A 16,597-nucleotide genomic window follows, 5' to 3' on the forward strand; every position below is an offset into this window, starting at 1 on the left:
AGCACGGCCCACTCGCCAGCTTTGGCCCACTCGTGGCACTTCTAGAGGAGGAAGAAAGTGCAATTGCACAATTCCAGCCAATCAAGAAGGAAGAATGGGACAGACAAAACACCCTGTGCAGATCCAGGCGTTCAGCTGCTACTGTGGAGAGTTTGGGTCCTTGCCAGTTGGATGTGTGTCCCCAGCTGCAATCTCTGGGCCTGCAGCAGAGTCTCACTCACCTGCCAAAGCAGAAAGCTCAGGCGCTGTGCTCACAACGGGCTCGTCTGATGCAGAGCTGTCAGAGCAATGTGAGGGCAGAGCCAGCCCAGCTGGGCCCAGGGCTGAGCCCAGCTGAGCCCTGGCAGAGCCCAGAGCAGCCTCAGCACCCGCAGAGCCCGGCTGCAAGGAGAGAAAGCAGAAACCGCCCGTCAGCTGAGGGCTCCTGTGCCCTTGTGCCAAGGCCTGCGGTGCCCAGGCCATGCTGGCAGTGCCCAGAGCTGCCCATCCCTGCTGCCTTTGGCAGCAGAGCAGGAGGGCAGCACATGTGCCCAGCCTGCAGCCAGCCAGGGCACATCCAGCCCTCAGCAGCTGCCCAGAGCCAAAAAGCAGCTGGGCAGCTGACTGAAGAATTCATTGTATCTGCCCCAGCAAAGGGGGAACCTTTGGTGCCCAGCTGTGCCATGCCCAGATCCGGGAGCAACCCCCTACCTATAGACTCACCTGCAAATTGGACCTGGAGCCTGGCTTTGAAGAAGGTGCCAGAATCCAAGTCCATCATCTTCAGCTGGCCAGGCCAAGGAAGAGATTGTCATCCTTGAGGTTGTCCTTGGTGTCTCCAGCACCAGCCCCATTTGGAACAGCTTCTCCAGGGGCTCCTTCTCCTTCCCTGGGGTCAGACCAGGCTGTCAGGGCTCTGCCCAGGGCCCCAGCCATCCATGAACCATACAAACAAAACCAGGGGGATGGTGGCCACCAGTGCTTGTCACACCGGGTCTCCAGCTCAGCTCCAGCCCAAGAGCTGCATGTTCCCTTCTGCTGACCCCTGCTCAGAGCTACAGGCAGGACAAAACCAGCCTGGTTTGCTTTGCCACTGATTGCCAAGAGATGTGTGGAGCTGGTACCTGCTAGGTCCCTGGATCCAACTGTGCACGTGGATTTCTTCAGTCTTCTAGGGCAGGGAAACACCCTTCACCCAAGGATGACAGAAAAGCTCTTCTAAGGATGGCCTGTCCGAGGGTTGCATGGACAAACACCTCTTAATAACATCTTGGCACTCTGGGGAGAGAAACCAGAAATCACCAGTCAGTTGGAGAAGTTGCCCTCCTGTTCCCATGCCCAGATCATGCTGGGTGTGACCAGAGCTGGGCCTAAACTTCCCCATGGATGCTCTGTTTGGAGGACAGCAGGAGAGCAGGACATGTGCAACCTCCTCAGCAGCTGCCAGAGTGGTTTGCCCATGAGCCCACTGCTGTCTCCCAGCACTGGTATTCCCCCCGTGCCCAGAGATGAGGATCCACCTTGAGAGAGCCATCATGGGAACAAGATTCGCCCCCGGATGATCTCCTGGCCCCTCCTGAATGGGTGCTTCCCCATGACCAGGTGGCACAGCAGGAGGCCCAGGGACCAGATCGTGGCTGCCTCGCCGTGGTAGCGTTGGTGCTGGATCCACTCTGGTGGGCTGTAGGACAGGGTTCCTGTGGAACACAGACACAGCTCAGCAGGGGGCTGCTGCTGCTCCCAGAGCCCAGCCCCAGCATCCCTGGGCATGTGGGGGCCGCCCCAGAGGCACACGGGGTGAGCGCTGCCCTCTCACCAGCACTTGGGACTTGTGCACAAACTCGCGGCTGGAAAAGAAGCCACTGGACTGGAAGAGGGCAGCACAATCCCTGGGAAAGCCCAACCATGACACACAAAGGAAAAACCCACCCAGTAGTGGAGAAAACCCACTCTCCTCCCCACCTGCATGGCCCCCAAAAATGTTAATAAGCCAAGGTGAACAAGGAGAGCGCAGCAGTCCAGCCCTTCCTTGCCTGCACACCAAACCATCCGGGGAATGGGGTCAGACCCCCCTCTCTGCTGCCCCCATGGGGGTTTGTGTCAGGCTGGCTGCCCCAGCTCCAGCCCCAGCCCAGGGCACAGTGGGTGCTGAAGGCTGTCAGCAGGGCTGGGAGCTGGCCGCCCTCACACCCCACCCAAATCAACTCGGCTCTAGCATCAATTCCATCCCGGCTGCAATAGGGGGAAGCCCCAGTGCTGCACCTAGGCTGGGCCACGAGATGCCCAGGAGCACCCCCTGCGAGGGCTCACCTGCAAATTGGGTGTAGGCTGTGTCTTGGAGGAAGGCGCCACAGCCAAAGTCGATCAGTTTCAGCTGCCCGCTGGCCAGGTCGAGCAGGACATTCTCGGGCTTGATGTCCCGGTGCAGGACCCCGCAGGCGGTGCAGTGCCGCACGGCCTCCAGCACCTGGCGGAACAGCTCCCGCGCCTCCTCCTCCGGCAGGAACCCCCGCTCCGCCAGGAAACCCGAGAGCTCCTGGCACTGCTCCGGACGCTCCAGGACCAGCAGGAAGCTGTCGGGGAGCTCAAGCCACTCCAGGAGCTGAATGACACCGCCACAGCCACCGGACACCTTGGCCAGCAGCACGATCTCCAGGGGTGCGCTGGTGCCGTCGGGCTGCGGGAGGAGCACGACGCCGTCAGTGGGGCCGAGGCCGTGCGGGGCTCTGGGAGCCCTCAGCCAGCCCGGGATGCTCTGCATGCCCCGCTCAACCCACGCCCGCTCTCCCCGCAGGGCTCACGGCGGCTCCCACCGCGCCGGGCCCCGGCTCCTCCTCGCCCGGCACGGCCCGGCTGCTGCCGCTGGCTCCGCTCACTCACCAGCTCGCCCCAGTGCCGGATGCGATCCCTCGGCACGCGTTTGATGGCCACCTGCGAGCGAGGGAGAGCAGTGGGGTGAGCTCGCCGCCCGTCCCGCCGCGCCCCGACCTTCTCCTCCTCCTCCCTCCTCCTCCGCCCCCTCCGCCTGCGCCCGCCGCCGGCCCCGCCGCTCACCGGGGCGCCGTCCGAGAGCCGCGTGGCTGCGAAGACGCTGCCGAAGCCGCCGCGTCCCAGCAGCGATCCCAGCCGGTACCGCTCCTGCAGGGCCTCCTGCGCCTTCCCTGCGGGCGGGACGCGGCTGTCAGCGCTCGGCCCGGGTCCAGCAACGGCCCCCGAGCGCCCCTCACCCGCCCCGGGCCCGGCATCCCCACCCGCCCCGGGCCCCGGCGGCTCGGGGCCGGAGGCCGCGCTTCCGAGTGGCGGAGCTCGGGCCGGGGAAGCCGCAGCGGAAGCGGCGGGAGCGGCCGCGCCGCGTGTGTGCTCCGCGGGCCCCGGGAGAAGCCGGGGCCGGGGTCGGGACTGGAGCCTGCGTCGGGTCCGGGGCCGGGCTCGGGCCAGGCGGAGCCGAAGGGCGGCGATGCCGCCCCCGCCCCAGGCACTGATGCCCGCCCAGCAGCGCCACCGCCAGTAGGGCCAGAGCCGGGCGGAGGCGAGACCGCGGCGGGACGGCCGGGGCCGGGCACGGGGCAGCCCCGCCCGGGGCCGGGGGCGGGCCGGGGGCATGGCCCTGCCCTGCAGGGGAGAGGGAGGAGGGGAGAGGAGAGGGACGCCGGACAAGGGACCCCGAGAGAAGGGTGCCCGACAGCGGGAAAGAAAGAGAAATAAAGAGACAAAGAGAAAGAGAAAGAAAAATAGGGGAAAGCGTGTTTTAAATTATCTGTTTTGCTGCTCTCGCCGCTGCTGTCGCCGCTGCTGCCGCCGCTGCCGCCGCTGCAACTGAAGCACCGGGGCCGTTCGTCCCCGTGTCCGTTCCCCGCTCGCCCCACGAGCCCCACGTTCGAGCCCCGCGCGCCCCGGGGACAGCCCCTCCGTCTGCCCAAACACGGGAACTTTGCAGCCTTGAGCCCAAATGCAGAGCCCTGACTCCTGCACGCTGGCACAGCGATCCCCTCGCTCGCTGCTGTGCATTGTCCTTGCTGAGGGTCAAACACTGTCGGGGCACCTTCCCTTGGGGTAAGATTCCTACCTGACCCAAGCACTGCACTTACATCTCCAGTGTTGCTTCCCTGTAAAAACAGGGGAAGGAAATTTGTGTGGCTCATGGTATTTTAGAGTGTCTAAAAATCCCTAAGTCAGCGATCCTAGAGGTGAGATGCATCTGGAATTACTGGGATGCAACATAGAAAAGGGGAGCATAGAAATAAATAGAGGAAAACACCTTGGATTGTTTCTTTTATTTCACATCTGGAAAGCTGTTTCAGTTTTCCAGGAGTCTTCTCCTGTCTGCTCTTCCCAAAAATCTCTCATGGAGAACAAGGTTGAGCTTCTGTCACAAGATTTTCCATCAGGAAATTATGCCACTGGTGAAATTTTCATTGTGACTGTTTGTGCTGGCTTAGGGCAAATTTGGGGAGGAAACCTCCAAAAGGGGTCTGTCTAAAAAACAAGTTCAAGCGGCCCCTCCCCCTACTAGTTCAGGAAAAGACTTCCCTTGAGAAAAGTGAAAAAAATCTCAGTTTTTTTAACGAGTAAAGTATTCACAAGCACGAAAAATGAATAATATTAAATAAAACCTCTGACAGTGCTGAAGAGATGGCAAATTCAGAAAGTCCTTTTTGTGGGTTGTAGTTGACTCACTTCATCTCTTCTAAGTCCCTCTGGTGCTGGAATGCAGCGTCCCAGAGCTCGGGGGGCCACAGGTGTGAGCTGCTGCTGTCGGTGTTTGTCTGGGTTTTCAGTCCAGAGCAGGTTTAAACAGTTCCAAGAAAAAGGAAAGTCACAGTCTGAGGAACTTCTCTTCCTAAGCTAGCTAACACCAAATTGCTAGACCTGGGCTGTGAAGGCACCGGGAAATTTCCAAATCTGGGCACTGGCAGTCCCAGCAAACACCAGATCTAGGTGGAGTCATTGCCAGCAACAGAAATTTGCCAGATTTGGGCTCTGCTGGAACTGAGAAATTTCCAAATCTGGGTTCTGGTTACATGAAACACAAGATGTGGGGGTGGTGGCAGACCCAGTAGCAGGAAGCTGCCTCAGTATTACTGGGACCTGAGTGGGTCGCTGAGGGTGAGAGATGGACGGTGAATCTTGTTTCTTGATCAGAAGGCTGGATTTATTGATATATGATATATAATACATTATGACTATACTAAATAGAATAAAGAGAGAGAAGTTTTAGATGCTGTTGCTAAGCTAAGAATAGAAAGAAAGAATCTATAACAAAGTTGTGTCCAGGGACTCTGTCCCTAGCTTGTTCCTGTGATTGGCCCTTATTTATAAACATGGGAACATGAAACAATGACAGGTCAAAATAGGTGCATCCTATTGCATTTCACAGCAGCTGATAACAATTGTTTACATTCTCTTCTGAGGCCTCTGCCTTCCAGAAGAGGCAGAAATCTGAAAGAAAGGATTTATGTGAAAAAATGTCTGCGACACCTCGGCTTTTGGATTTCTGTGCCAGCAAATTGCTGCACTTGGGCTGTGCCAGAATAGGGAAATTTCCAGATTTGGGCACTGGCAGTGCCAGCAAACAGCCCATTTCAGGCTCCAGGCTCCAGGAAGGACTGGATCTGGATGCCTTCCTCTTTTCTTTCCTTCTTTCCTTCCTTCTTTCTTGGGATCCTGCTGCCAACAAACTCCAGATTGGGCAGTGCTGGCAAGGGGAAATTGCCAGGTTTTAGCTTTCTTTGCCAGTAAATTCTGGATATGGGTGGTGCCAGATGAGGAAAATTTCCAGATGTGGGCACTGGCAGTGCCAGTGCACACCAGATCTGGGTGGGGAATGTGCCAGCACCGGGAAATTGCCAGATGGTAATTTTCTGTGCCAACAAATTGCTGGAATTGTGCTGTGTGCCCAGGTGGCCAAGAAGGCCAGTGGCTCCTGGCCTGGATCAGGAATGGTGTGGCCAGCAGGACCAGGGCAGGGATTCTTCCCCTGTGCTCAGCACTGCTTGGGCAGCGCCTCAAGTGCTGTTTGCAGTTCTGGGGCCCCAATTTAGGAAGGACATGGAGAGTGTGTCCAGAGAAGGGCAATAAGGTTGATGAGGGATCTGGAACACAAGAGCTGTGAGGAGCGGCTGAGGGAGCTGCTGAGATTGTTTATCCTGGAGGAGAGGAGGCCCAGAGGAGACAAGGCAGTGTCAGGGCACGGATTGGACTTGATGATCTCCATGGCCTGTTCCACCCTTGCTGATTCTGGGATTTTCTGAAAGAATACTTGGAGCAGTTGCAGGATGAGCCCTGGGCCTCCTCTTCAGCAGCTCCAGCAGCCCAGGACCCTCAGCTTCTCCTGCCAGCCCCAAAGCTCATCCTGTCAGTCCTGCAGAGCCTCTGCAGCTCCTCCTCACTGCCCAGAACAGGGAGCCCCAGAGCCAGACACAGCAGCCCAGATGTGCCCCCCTGGCCTGGGGTGCCTCTGGCAAGGGAGCAGCACCAGGCACTGCAGGAGCCTGCAGACAATTGATCTGAAGGCCAAAGCTCCTTAGCTCCTTCTGAAAGAGCAGGAACAGTTCCTCATTGCAGTGTGGTGGAATGCTGGGCACTGCAGCTCCGGGTGAGGACTGGACACAAGTTTGCTCCCACTGAGTGCTGGGATGGGTTCTGCAGGAGCTCTGGGCTCCTGTGCTTGCCAGGCACAATGAGGAGAGAAGGAGCCAAGTGCACTGATGTGGGAAATGGATTTGTAGAAAGTTTTTAGGGCCTAATAGAAGGCCCACACAGTATGAATCTGTATATAAATCTTGAGACAAGAAACACTAACTTAAAAATGCCATGGAATAGGACAGATATTGTTGAGAGAGAAATGGAGCTGGAAAAGTTCCAAAAGATGGCCTAGCAAATAAGATTTTGGAAAAACAGAGCTATGGAAGATGCATTGTTGTGGGACCCACAAAGAGTATTTTTAAAGAATTGGCTTCAAGGCATCTACAACATGGCATGGCAAAAGGCTGATAGACCAAGAAATGCTTATAATGTATTATAATTAGAAAGTAGCTGGCTTCTGATGGTGATGGCGTGAATTATAACATCTGTATTGTCTCACCATTCTCATGAGACTGAAAATAGAATAAAAGTTTTGAAAACACCTCTCAGTTGCCCCATCTCTAGGTCAAGAAAAGAGTATTATCCAACACACTGACACACCTTTGCCTCGAGCATAGCCCAGCCTGGACCAAACACACTGAAAGGTTTCCCCTGTGGCCCATGTCTCGAAACATCAGGTCTGCTGTTTGACAACTCAGGTTGGTTTGGTGTCAGGGAGTTCCCTCAGAAATACTGGGTTTGTCTTCCTCTGTGCCTTCCCCTCAGCAGCCTTGGGGATGCTCCTGTGTGAAGCCATCTGTCTCACACAGTTTGAGACAACTTCAAACAGGATATTGTGCAAGAAGTTGTCTCCTCTAAAGTGTGCCAACAATCCCTTTCCAGCAATAGGAAATTATTACTAATGGATGGAAGTGGAAAACCCCCAACAGTTTATTATCAAACAGAATCCCCCATGACACGTGTTCCAAGAAGGCGCTGGGATCTCTCTCGGAAGAACAGGAGCTGTCATGGAGCAGTTCCAGCAGCTGATGGAAGCTCGGGGACTCATCCGGTGTCGGCTTTCTCCCACGGCAGAGCTCCATGGGGCGGGCAGGGCAGTGAAGCAGCTGGGCTGGAGCCCCTCGCTGCCTTGTCTCCCCGGCGTGGCTCAGCTCACAGACTCTCGGGCTGGGAGCGGGGCCGCTCCGCTCCTGCCGGCACCGTGTCCCTGGGCTTGGACAAACAGTTTCCTGCCAGGAGAGCCCTGCACACTGCTCCACAGATCTTTCATAAAGGCCCAAACCAACTCCAAACACTCTGTCTGCAGCAGCTTTGCACAAAGGGCTGCAGCAATCCGGGACAGCTGCAAGTGAGTGTCGGAAGGCTCTTGTCTTGTTCCTGTCAGCAGAATTCTTGATGATCTGATGCAGTTTTATTCAGATGTAACATGAGAGCGGAGGTTTTTTGTTTAAATATTTCATGATGAGTAACAAGCTGTGGGAGCATGAGGTACAGGACTGACATGCCAAAGCATGAGCGTATCCTCCAAAGTGGCCAGTTTAATTGTCCATTTTATTACTCTTGTATTTACTCCAAACTAATAAGGAAAACCAAGCTCTGCTTGGAGGCAAAACAGGCATGGGATACACTACAGTCCCTCGCAGGCTCAGCAGGGCTGGCAGTGACAAAGCAGGCCGTCTGCTTCACTGTGAACCACTACAGAGCTGCATCCCAATCTGGTTTAAGTAGCATGGTATTATTAAGAGCTCCTTTTCTGCATGAGACATAAAAAAGAGATCCCAAATGATCTTCATGCAAGCATGCAGTAAAGAACTGCTCCTGCTATCCTAACGAAGTGTTTGCTTTGGCCATTACACTCTTCCCATTCATCTTTTGATGCAGACACGTCAGGTTTTCTCTCACACCCCTGCAAGGCTGGCAGTCGCTATTTCCCAGTTCCTGTTCTTCCCTAGGGATGGTGCAGTGGCTGCTTTGAAAAAAAAATCCCTGAGATTGGACAGCTTGAAGGAGCATGAAATGCTAATTAAGTGCTCATATTGGTAATACCCAGGCCTGCCCTGCCCAGTGCTCTGGAGCAGCAGCAGCAGGACCATGCATCATTCCTGTTGGTGGATGTTCATGTTTTTGATGTGCAAGAGCAATGACTTTGAGGAGGGACAAAAATGCCCCCCTTCAAACAGAGGGTGTGCAAGGAGATGTGAAGTTTCACAGCCTTTTACAGGATATTTTAGAAAGATCTAAGAGAATATTGTGGCATGGAGTAGGTCCCTAATTTTGTCTCCAGAGGAATCCCCAAAGGGCACATTCACTCTGCTGCTGATGGCAACCCCATAAGCTCATGGACCAGTCTTCCCTGCAACGTTCCACCCTGCCTGGGCTTTGCTAGGCCGGGACTAGACCCAGAGCCAAGCAAACACAGGCAGCCAGGTGACATTGTGTGACATCAGAAGCTGGCAACTGTGGAGAGTCTGGTTCTAGCACGGCTTAAAGAAAGAGGCCATGAAGGTATACAGTTGAGGGAAAAGTAAAAGGTAGTTGTAAAGCATTTCCTAGGCTTGATTCTATAAATAGTTAGGCTCTCTCAAGCACCACTTTCTAAACAATAAGATTCTCAGACAGTCTTCCCATAACAGGCAAACATTCTGTCCTTGGGCTCTCTGAGAACACTGATCCTGTTTTCAATAGACAAACCACAAGTATTGTAAACAAAAGGAGGGGTTAGAGTTTTCTCTGTAACCTATCGTGACCTTGGATTTTGCAATATGCATGAAGTTAATTAACACTGTTATATAAAGTGGCTGATTGGCTTCCTTCGCTTTCAACAGGCAACCACAAGGACTTTGCTGCCAAAAGGTTACAGTTTGCACTGGGCCCAAAAGTGTTTTCTCCTAAGGCAAAGCAAACTGAAATGTGAAGTTTAAAAGCTTCAAATGACTATGAAAGGAAACTGCAGAATAATTTCTGGAAGGGCAGCACTGTCAATGATCATGCAGCCCACCAAGAGCTGGAGCTGAATCCAGAATTGCTTCTTCAAGCTGTGCAGGAATTCATTCCATTGGCAAGCACTGGTCCACGGGAACAAATGATCCCCTAGCTCTGGGCTGAATGGCAGCCAGGCTGCAGTGCAGATTTGAGGAACCCTTGTCACTTGTTATTGGCCTCCCAGGGCACTCATCCTTCCGCAAACAAGGTGCAAACAACACAGCTGCACTGCTGTCCCGGGTAAATATACATACAGGTGACTTTGCCAAAGCAGTGCATCATTTCCCAGTGAAATACATGACCTCTTCTTACCTATGGAATTGTGATTGAAGACACCTGTGAGCCAGATCAGTGGGAGATTGCAAAGGAGCAAAGCTTTGGGATTTGGGCACACTTCTCTTGGTTTCTTTGCTCAGGCCTTTGGTGAGCACAGAACACACCTAGGTAGAAAACCTTTGACTAGACAGGATCTTTTGGATCCATTGTCCCCCAAACAGGTCAATGGTGGCCCTGCTGTATTGCCAAGTAACAAAGAGCAGCACAAATGACACAAAGAAAACATGGCCAAAGAGGAAGAGGAGAGGCCCAATGAGGAAAGGATGTGGTGAGACACTGGCACATCGAGTGAGCTGCACTCCCATAGTCTCTAGGCTAGCAGGTCCTGGTCTCACATTCTCCTTTTGTTTTTTTTCAATTTTTTTATTTATTTACGTTTTTCATCATCAAAATAAAATATATAGAATTAAAAATATGTCATCAAAACTTAAATGCAGAATCAAAAGACATTAATTCAAAACTACACCTAAAGATCAGAACATATGTACAGCTGTAACTATGAAGCCTAATGCATCAATCCTTTTCTTCAAACACTCTTCATACAGGCGGCAGGTTCTTCCTGAGCTTGGAGGAAAGAGAGCTCTTCTGGAGGGGAGGCGAGGACTTTGTGGGTGAGGGAACATCGGAAGTGTCCAGAGAAAACTTCTCGGTAAGACTGTAACCAGCCAGATCTGCAAAATGGAGACACAAAGTTTAACAGAGAGGCAAAGTTTAACAGAGGCCTCCATGCAAACCTAAAGCATCTGAAGCTCCATATTTCATGGGACACATTTCCTGGAAATGTCCAAACAGCTGCACAGGGAAACATGCTCCTGCTGGCAGACACTGAGGCAGGCCAGGGCAAACCCTGAGCCACTTGCCCAGAGCTGGCACAGGCCCAGCCTGGCCTCTGGGCTGCCCCGGGACAGCAGGGAGCCCAGAGCCCTGTGCTCCCCAGGAATGGCTCAGCTGCACATGCACCCTCCTGCTCCTCTGCCTGCCCCACAGCTCAGCAGCCCCACAGCTCCAGGGGCACTGGCAGCAGCACAGCTCATTGCAGGGGCACATGCAGGGCACAGCTGTTCCCTGGCAATGTGCACAGCCTCTCTGGGCTGCCACAAGACCCTTCCTGCCAGCAGAGATTGGCCCAGCTCCCCCCTCACCTCTGTGTGAGGCTGAGCCATGATTGCCTTCACCTTGTCCTCCATCTGGAGCTGCTCCAGGCCCCCCATGCCATGAATAGGAAGAGCAATGGAGAGAGCGGGGCAGATGCACACCCTTCCTTAGGATTCTGTCATTTTGGCACAGCTCAAAAGGCAAATCCAGAGGTGTCCAACTCAGCGCTTCCTCAGCCTTCTGGAGAACATCTCGCCTTCACCAGCCCAGCATTTTGGAGAGGTTTTCCCGCACATGTGGAGGCTTGCTGGCAGCACATTCCTTCAGCTGGGTGCCCATCACCTTGCAGAGGGCAGAGGCCAGCTTGGTGGCCACGGTGCGGACGCTGGCGCTCCGCACAGGCAGCGCCTTGTTCTCCAGGCAGGACCAGAGCACGGGCAGGGCGTCGCGCTGGGCGACTTCAGGGCTCCTGGCATGAACCCCCTGCACAAGCACTGCCGGGACAGAGACACAGCTCCTTACCCACCAGCCTCACTGCAACAAGGATCTGCCTCTGCTTCTGCTTCTTGCCAGCCTCTCTGGCCAAGAGCAGCAAAACAGCACCCAGAGCCCCTTGGTCCAGAAAGGGGCAAAGCAGCTGAGCATCCTGGAAACAGAACCACCAACCCCTCAGCACTAATTGCTCCAACCAGAGCCCTTGTCCCTGTGGCAGACTTCCTACCTTTACTAAATTATTTCACAATCTCTTTCTGCATGAGCAATGAGTGAAATGTCCAATTGCCTTTTATTTCCATTAAGAAGATGTCTAAACCCACACTGAAGATTTGGAAATGCACCATAGAGAGGAAATGGAGAGATTTCTAATAAAAGTAATTATTCCATTTTTGTAACTTTGATGTCAAGTGCCAAATGTCTAATCTGGCTCTTCCCTGTGCTCAGTGGCACACAGCAAAGGGCAGGGTTAGAACACACCTCAAAACTCCAGCCCACCAGAGATGGCTGCTGCCTGACAGCTGGATGAGAAACATCAGTGACCAGCTGGGGTCTTTGGCAGAATGCTTTAGGGGCTTCCAGCAAAGACCTGTTTCAAACCTCAGGGTGTCTTAGATAATTACCCAGACCCCATTGCCTTGGCATTTGGGCATCTCCACATTTTAATGCCACTTCCCCTCCCAAAGTTAATGGCACTTTTTCTTATATGTCCACTGAAATAGGGGCATAGAGAAAGAAAAATGCTACACAGGGGACTGAAATGTAACCAAAACACGAGTGTTTTCTCATACTGTCTCTGAAATCTCTCTGCCCATTTTCTGAACTGAACTGTATCAAACACGGACAAATGTTTACTAGCAACAGGCTCCTTGCAACAGGCAGATTTGGCTAAGAGATGAAAACCTGAAATGCTCTGGAGACCATTCTTATTTTCTGATCGGACAAAATGTTATTTAGCAGCAATTTAGTATTCTGTGGCAGAAGAGACTTGATTTTCTCTATGCTGTTAATCCACCAGCACACATCAACATTGAAAGAGCTCCTGCAAGTACCCAAAACCAATTCTGCTTAGCAGGAAAGGGTTATGGAACCCATTTTAAAATGGGAATTCATTTGAATTAAAATGCAATTAAAGACATCAGTGACTACTGAATGTGAGGAACAGCTGTCCGGTCCTGCTAAATCTCAGAGAGAACATCTGCTTTTTCTAAAGTAGTCCTAATTTATGGTTAATTCCTTTATTTGAAAAAGAGATCAAAAGAACTGCTAAACTAAATGCCCTATTGCTGGAGATCTACTTTATTCAAAAGCTCTTTAAGGGCCTTTGACATTCCCAATTGCTGAACATGCCTTTTTGAGATTCCTAATGAAGACACAAAGTGTATTAAACCTTGCATTCAAAGATGTTGGCATAATTAGCAGTGGATTTAGCCCCAGTTAAAGCAAGGCTATCAATCATCTTCTCTGCTATATATTGAGATTATCCTTTTTCCATTCCTTGGCTCTGGCTGACACAGCAAGCTCCTCTGAGGAATCAATTATCAGCTGCATGTGTAGCATTTTGGGCAGCGCTGACCCAGGCAGACACTGTTTGCACACCCTGAAAGGCTCAGTCCAAGGCCCCTCTGACAGCACAGGCAGGAGCCTCAGCACTCTGCTTCTGTCCCTGTGCCCCAGAGGCTGCCTTGCACTAAACCCGTGCCTCTGGTACCTCTGTTGAGTTCTGACCTAAGCTGTGACTCCCAGGCCCTGCACGGTTCAGCCTCAAAACTTTCCAAGAGAAAAACAAGAATTCTGTGAGGACAAAACAAACTGATGCCCTGAAACAGCATTTGCCACCATTTCCCCTCAAAGATCACAGATGCCCCTGAGCTCCCCAGAGAGGAGCCAGCTGGGGCATTTTTAGCCCTCCCTTTGCTGGAGGTGGTTCTGAGATGCCCCAGTGAGAGCTCAGCCCCAGGCCGAGCGCCGCCCCCATCTCAGGTGCTGCCCAGCTCTGCAGCAGCCAGGGAAAACCTGCCAAACCCACCTGCCTTGGCCATGGGGCAGCAGGGACACGCTCAGCACCTCCTGGTTTGGAGGAGCTGCTCTGCTGTCTGCTCACAGGCATTCCCTGTAAATGCTCCCTGGGAAGAGCTCTGGGCTCAGAAGGGGAGGCCAAGCCTGTGATACGCTCGGTGACATCCAGCAGGGCTTGGCCACTCAGGTGATTCCATTGGTAGCTGAACTCTTTCAGCAGGGACACTTTATCTACAAGGGAAACACACGTTCCTGCTCACTTTTCTCAGGTCATAGGAGAAAGGGCAGGGCCAATCCCATTTTATAAAATAAAGTACATTTCTGTGGATTTTTGAATCCTTTTCTTCTTTCCTTCCAGCCTACTTGGCAGGGTTTTAAATTCCAAAAGAAAAGCTCTCCTCTCACATTTGTAAATCCAAACTTGTCTGCTGTAGCAGGAGCTTTGTTAAAACATTTCACATCAGGGACCTCAGGAGTTCAGTCACATGGAAGCAGTGAAAAGGGTTTGCATCCCAGAGCACAAAGGAAGAGCCCCATACTTGGGTCACAGAAAGGCACTGAGTCAGGCAGTTCCTGAATTCAGAGAGCAGCTGGGGAGGAGAAAGTGGAAGCTCCTCTTGAAGACCTGCCTCTTCAACACTCCTTTTTTCAGGCATATTCCCCCAGTGCAGCATTCTCAGAGCTGACATAAATGTGTGTGGCAAAGGAGTTTAGAGCAGCCCTTGCCTATGTAGTTAATTGCTGTGGCCATCTTGCCCCACGCAAAACAACACGTGGAACAAGGCACCATTGACAGCTGGGTTTATACCTGTTTGTTCTAAAGAAATGAACTTGGTGAATCACAAGTTCCCCTTTGAACATAGAAGACAAAGAAGAAAAGTGGAAAATAGGCAGCTAATGCCTCTAATGTAGAGCCTCCCAGGTGGCTGCCCTGCAGAAGCTCTGATGGGTCAGTGTCCCTTCATGCCAACAGCAAAGCTGTTCATTTGGGAAGTCAGACGGGGCCCAAGCAAACTCCAAACCCCCTTTGCCCCTGAACTGTAGCAGAGCTGTAGCCCAGGACTTGCTCTTCAGACAAGCAGCACAGAGCCAAGGGCTCCTGGGACTGTTGGGAAATGCTGATCCCATTCCAGCCTGTTGGGGATGGTGCATAAGGACTGCACCTGCACAGCCTCTGGTGGGTGTCAGCTGCAGTGTTCCCCAGACAAGAGCAGCTGCCAAGGCACTCAGCGCTCTCTTGTGCAGGAGAGACAGAGACGAAGCTGAGGAGAGTCCCTGCCAGGGCTCAGCCTGACCCAAATGAGCAATGGATTCTCCCAGTGCTTTCACAGCTGCCCCACAAACCCTGGGATCCTTTGAGTTCAGGTTCTTTGTTATTCCTTCCACCAAACCAATGATCACCGGGTTCAGGGCATCTTTCAGGGCCCCTGTGATTTCAGCCAGCACATCCAGCACCCTCTGCTTCACTTTCTTGTGGCTGTCAGATATTCTCAGGACAAAATATTCAAAAATCAGCGGGCCGTGGTACCGGGGCAGCTGGAGCGCCGGGCCCAAACCCGTTGTGGTTGATGCCGTGGCCGATGCGGGTAAGGGGCAGGGCTGGAGGCTGAGGCCGCAGGAGCCACACGGCTGACGGCAAGAGGCGGACAGTGCTGGAAATGGAGAGGGGGGCACGGGGCAGGGGGCTGCGAGGGGCTCAGAGATGGTGGCTCTGGGAAAGGCTACAGTTCCGGCATTCCTCCTCCGATGCAGGCTGGCTCATCCCCAGTGTTACGGTGGTGCCGCTGCTCTTCTCAGCAGCGCTCCTGGGGCTGCGCTGCACCTTCCCCTCCCTCTACAGGTAAGGGCTGTGCCGGGGGCAGGCGGGGGGGTCCAGCACCAAGACTGGGCACCTTGCATGGGGCATTAGGGCACCTCAAGTCTGAGGGTCAATTCGATGCCCCTTCCTGCGTACCCAGCAACATGAAGCAGAAACTCTGGCCGCCCGTTCCTGAGCTGCACCGTGCTCTGGGCAGCTTCCTCCAGGAAAGCAGCAAACACGGCCAGGTGAGTGGGTGGGCAGGGCGACTCAGCTGCTCCCGGGGGCAGCTCGAAGGGCAGCCCCTACCCCGTCCACTCCATGTCGCCCCAGGCCATGCTTTCGACAAGCAGCCGCCGGAGGAGACCGTCCTGCCCTGCCTGCTGGAGGTGCTGCCCGGCCCGCGGCGTGAGGCGGGCCCGCCGCCGGAGCACGCTGGGGGCCGCCTGTCCAGCACCGACATCGCCAACCAGTCCTACCTGCTCATGAGCGGCTGGGAGCCGCGGGCAGCCACGACCGCCCCCACCCCGCCATAAACTCCTGTTCCCCCCGAGCCCCCGCCTGGTTCCTCCTGCGCCGCCGCGCCCCCGGCCCGGATCGCCTCACCTTAGCAAGAACGCCCCGCCCTGGTCCCGCCCGGTCCCGTCCCCGGTCCCGTCCCCGGTCCCGCCCCCTCACTTCACGAGCGGAGCGCTCCGCCCCATCCCGCGGCTCAGCCAATCGCGTTGCGTCGCGCGGCCGTCGCCGGACAGTGCGCGGCCGGTGGGTGTGAAGCGGCCAAGCGCGGCCCCGTCCGCCCGCCATTTGAAATGCTGCGGGGCGGCCGAGCGGCGGCGGCGCTGCTGCTGAGGTGAGCGTGCCACAGGGCCGGAGAGGCGGCCTGGAGGCGCAGTCCCGAGCGGGGAGGCTGTGGTGAGGCGGGCAGGGGAAGGGAGAATGTCGCTTATCGGAGGGAGCCCCAAAGAGCGGCTGGAAGAGGTGCCGGCTGATCAAGGAGCCCCGAGGAGCGGAGGGAGGGCGTATCGGCTGACGGAGTGTCCCGAGGAGCGGCTGGGGAGAGTGGGGGTGTGCTTTGGCGGGGAGGAGCGGCCGGAGCGCTTGCACGGTCCGGTGGGGGGAGGCCGGCGGGGCTGTCGGAGTAGGCTCAGCCCGGCCGGTGGGCACGGCTAACCCCGCCCGCCCGCAGGACCACGGCGCAGTTCCTGTTGGAGGCGGACCTGCACGGGCTACCGAAGCTGGACACGCTGATCCCGAACGCGCCGCCTGCGCGATGGCAGTGCAAGGCCAAGGAGAGCGGCCCCGGGCCCAGCC

At 54.7% G+C, this 16,597-nt stretch overlaps 1 pseudogene; it reads right to left on the reverse strand.

The window, feature by feature from the left end:
• Positions 1-1,150: 1,150 nt before the first annotated feature.
• LOC131561682 (serine/threonine-protein kinase pim-1-like) lies at positions 1,151-15,387 on the reverse strand (annotated as a pseudogene).
• Positions 15,388-16,597: the final 1,210 nt, after the last annotated feature.

The sequence above is a fragment of the Ammospiza caudacuta genome, chromosome 10 (assembly GCF_027887145.1).
Source record: "Ammospiza caudacuta isolate bAmmCau1 chromosome 10, bAmmCau1.pri, whole genome shotgun sequence".
In the NCBI taxonomy this organism is placed as follows: domain Eukaryota; kingdom Metazoa; phylum Chordata; class Aves; order Passeriformes; family Passerellidae; genus Ammospiza; species Ammospiza caudacuta.